The sequence below is a fragment of the Saccopteryx leptura genome, chromosome 1 (assembly GCF_036850995.1).
Source record: "Saccopteryx leptura isolate mSacLep1 chromosome 1, mSacLep1_pri_phased_curated, whole genome shotgun sequence".
NCBI classification, from domain to species: Eukaryota; Metazoa; Chordata; class Mammalia; order Chiroptera; family Emballonuridae; genus Saccopteryx; species Saccopteryx leptura.
The window spans coordinates 256,139,861-256,144,092 of record NC_089503.1 but is presented as its reverse complement, the minus strand read 5'-3'; positions in this window follow the sequence as shown (position 1 = coordinate 256,144,092).

The window sequence follows — 4,232 nt, the reverse complement described above, 5'->3', positions numbered from 1 at the left end:
GCTCTCTGGATCATTTTTCTCAGCAGTCTGCTTGACCTGATTTTCTCTTCTCTGGCTACCAAAGGGAACAGATACAAAAGGGGAAAATAGATTCTCCCAGGAATTCCCAGTAAATCTTAAGGACTGTCCTACCTACACATTTACGTTTCTAGTGACATCTGTTTTTGAGACAGCTTGCCTAAGAGAAGAGGGCCATTATCACACTGTTTACATTCTCTCTATTACAACTCTCTTGCCCATAAGAGCAGACAGCTGGCTGAACTTATAATGACCTCCAGGGTGGCGGAGGTCTCTCTGAGCCCAACAGCTGATGCTGTACACACAGTGAGCCTCTGAGAAATATGACACCATCCACCATGTGTATAATGAACACCTTTGCCATCTGCCCAGAGAGAATTGCTGCTTTTATATGCTGGGCAAAGTCCAATTACATGGTAACAGCAAGGGACAGGCAATCAGGAGAGAGGAGAGCAAGAGACACAAACGTTAAAATGCCCTTGGTTCTTGCCTGTGTGAGCCAAATATTTAAACCAAGAAAAGACACACAGTGAAAGTACTCAGGCTCTGAAATCCAATCTGCGGTATTCAAACCTCAGCTTTGCCACTTCCTACTTCTGCTTTTTCTAAGTTACTGTTTTAGCATATTAGGGCAGCCAGAACAAAATACTGCAGACTGCATGGCTTAAACAATAGGGTGTATTTGCCCACAGTGCTGGAGGCTAGAAGTCCAAAATTAAGGTGTCAGCAGGGCTGGTTTCTTCTGAGAGCTTTGAGGGAAGTATCTGCTTCAGGCCTCTCTCCTTGGCTTGTAGACAGCAGTTGTTATGCTCACCAGATGTGCTTCCTACAAGCATGGCTGTGTCCAGATTTCCCCTTTTCTGAAGGCGTGGTCATTTGGATTAGAGCCCACCCTAATGATTTCACTACAGTTGACTTTTGGGCAACACAGATTTGAACCATCTGGGCTCACTTTTACTCTATTTATAAGTGGGCCTAACACAGTTCAAACTAGCATTGTTAAAGTTCAACAGTATTTTTGATCTGAGGTTGGGAATCTTCATATGCAAAGGGCTGACTTGCTCAAGAGCAGACAGCTGGCGGAACTTATAATGACCCCCACTTTTGGATGGGATCCAATGACCTGGGTTTTTTACTTTGCAGGTGGTAATCCCCTCATTGTTCAAAGGTCCATTGTAATTACATTTGCAATGATCTTATTTCCAAATAAGGTCACATTCTGAAATTATGACTTCAATATACTGTAAGTCCTATATTTGGAGATACTACATACTGAATGTTTATATCTCCCCAAAATTCATATGTTAAAATACTAACCCCCAATGAGATGGTATTAGGAGGTGGGGCCTTTCAGAGGTGATTTGGCCATGAGGGTGAAGCCTTCGTGAATGGGATTAGTGTCCTTATAAAAGAGACCCCAGATAGCTCCTTTGTCGCTCCTGCCATGTGAGGACACAGAAAAAGACACTGCCTATAAACCAGGAAATGAGTACTCACCAGACACTGGATATGTTGGTGCCTTGATCTTGGACTTCCAGTCTCCAGAACTGTGTGAAATGTAAATGGCTGTTGTTTATAAGCCACTCTACCTACAGTATTCTGTTATAGCAGCTTGAAGAGACTAAGACAGGGGAGACACACTATAGCCCACAACAATGAGTTCATCTGAATCTCAGTTTCTTCCTTATAAATTAAGTAAAGAATCTTGATTGGGCTAATCATCTGGATTAAATCAGTGGTCCCCAACCCTTTTTGGGCCACAGATCGGTTTAATGTCAGAAAATATTTTCTCGGACTGGCCTTTAGGGTGGGATGGAGAAATGGCGCCGTGAGGAGCGTGACCAACAAATCTCCCCAAAATTTCAACAAGGTCATCAACCAGAGACAGAAAAATCTATCCTTGGAGCGTCCGGGAGTTCTACACACTGAAGGCGAAGGTAGGATCGAGCGAAAAATTGACTAAATATATAATCAACCCTGAAGGGAATAAGTCGGACAAAGGAACACTGCCTTCCTCACTAACCTCAGCAAAGGCTGCTTTCACTTCAAACTGAGAGTCGAGGGGTGTTGGGCAGATAAAATATATTTTGCTCACTTTGTTAAAGATGGCGCTGCCCACGTGGAGGCCGTCACCCAGATGATATTAATGTGTGTTGGGAGCAGGCTGTGGGCAGGCAGAATCCTTGTAGCCTGGGGCTTGGTTTTGGGATTAAGCCTTTTCCACCCTTTTTGATGTGGGGTGTTGCAATCCCATCATGCCCCAGATAAGTGACTTTGTATTAGAGACTTCCCTATTTTGTATATTGGATTAAAGGTTTGGATTTCTACACTATAAAATAGGGGCAGAACAGGAGCTTGCGCTCTTGGTTCCTGAGATTATCATTAGAGGAGAGAGCAGAGAGGAGAGCAGAAAGAGGCCATGTGGCCAGGAGAAGCAGCCAAGATGGCGGAGTGTTGAGTGAGAAGTCAGTTAGTGCAGAGTTTATGCAGGGAGAAGGAAGGAGATGGGGAACAGAGGTGAATAAGTCTGGTGAGCTAGAAACCTTTGATTCTAGGAAACTCGGATAAGCCAGTAGCTTTGTGAGCACTGAATGTGAGTGGGTTTTGGAGCCCAGTGTGTGTTTTTACTTGCCCGCCGGGTGCAAGCTAGAATTAAATATAATGGCCCATCAGTTATTGGCTCCGTTGTTTCTTTACCGACTGTCCAAATCCAATGCGAGCCTGCATGGGCTGGGCTGCTTTGATAGTGGCAGCCCTGGCCACTGGCTTTATAGGGGGCCTAAGGGTGTGGAGGAAGCTAGGCTGTGGTACAGACGTTCATTCAAGCCAAGGAAAGAGTGTGCCTGTGGTGGGTCAGCCCACGCGAGCAAATGCCTGCGCCCCATGAGCAGCAGCTGCCAGCGGCACATGGGGAGTGCGCCAAAGCGAACTTCCCTACACCCAAGCTTCTCTAGGTGGGCGGGGTGCCTCACCCAGCCATTCAAGCTAACAATCAAGCATAGAGGGAGGGGCATGCGGGCAGCTTGCAGTCCTTTCTGGAGCAGATCGGCGGATCCAATCGCTGAAATTAGCTTAACCCACAGTCTGCTCACCTCCCAACTGACCTACGTGGCTCTAACTGACAAGATCTCTCTCAGTTCAGCGATCCAAGACAAGAGGCATGATATTTTTTAGTGCCTCTTGCTAAAGGGGTGGGGGAAACTTCTGATTGACAGAGCTTTCATACTCAGGGATATACGCTAAAAAGAGGGACTGGGCAGATGTTAAGACCTCCTGTATTGTAGGCAGCGACTAGGGCATCTTCTTCCCAGCCAAAACAGGTTACAAAGTGCGGAAAGCCTGGGGAGAGTGGTCCCACAGAGTGCTAGGTGTGCTGAACAGTCCTGGAGGCTCATAGAAAGTCACCTTGAGACAAATTGGCTCCCAGCCCCGCCTGATTACGCTGGCAGCTCTGACTGCCAGAACCTTACCCAGAGCCCTGCGTTGAGTGGGGATGGAGTGGGGATTTGCCAGCTCTTTGAGTCTCTTACTCCCCAGGCAGAGGCAGCAGCAGACCTCATAGCTGGATCATCAGGCTGCTAATTCAGGAAGGAGAGACTAGGAGAGAGGCTGCGGGAAAACGAACTCTCTCATTGTCAGAGCCTGCAAACACTAACAAGCCTTGACTACCAACGAGATTGAAGCCTAATATATGACATCACCATAGAGTCTCATTAACTGCAAATCTCTACCTAAGGGTGCCACAGGGGCAGAGCCTGGGGTACAGAGTCACCGACCAGAAAGAGGGAGAGGAAAGAAAAAGGAAGAAGTTAACCTCTCAAAATCAAGAAAAATCCACAGACTTTATAACTTGTTTCACTATTTTTTTGTTTCTTTCATCTTCTTGCCTTTATTATTATTATTTCTATTTCCTCCACCTTGGTCCTTTTATCTCTGCCCATCTTATTCTTTCCTCTTCTTGAACTACACTACCCATAAGTGTTTCATTTTATTTCTTTTCTTCTTCCTTACTCTCCATGAGGGTTACACTCCAAAACCCTTAACTCTCTCTCTCTCTCTTTTTGTTTTTTTTCTTCTTTTCCTTTTCCCCTTTTCCTTATTTCTCCCTCTCTATTAGTTTCTTCTTTTCTCCTTTTACTTTTCCTCTCATTCAATCCTCAATCACGAACAAATTATTTAATTTGGGACTCAAGTTTGTTTGTTTTTTGTGGCAT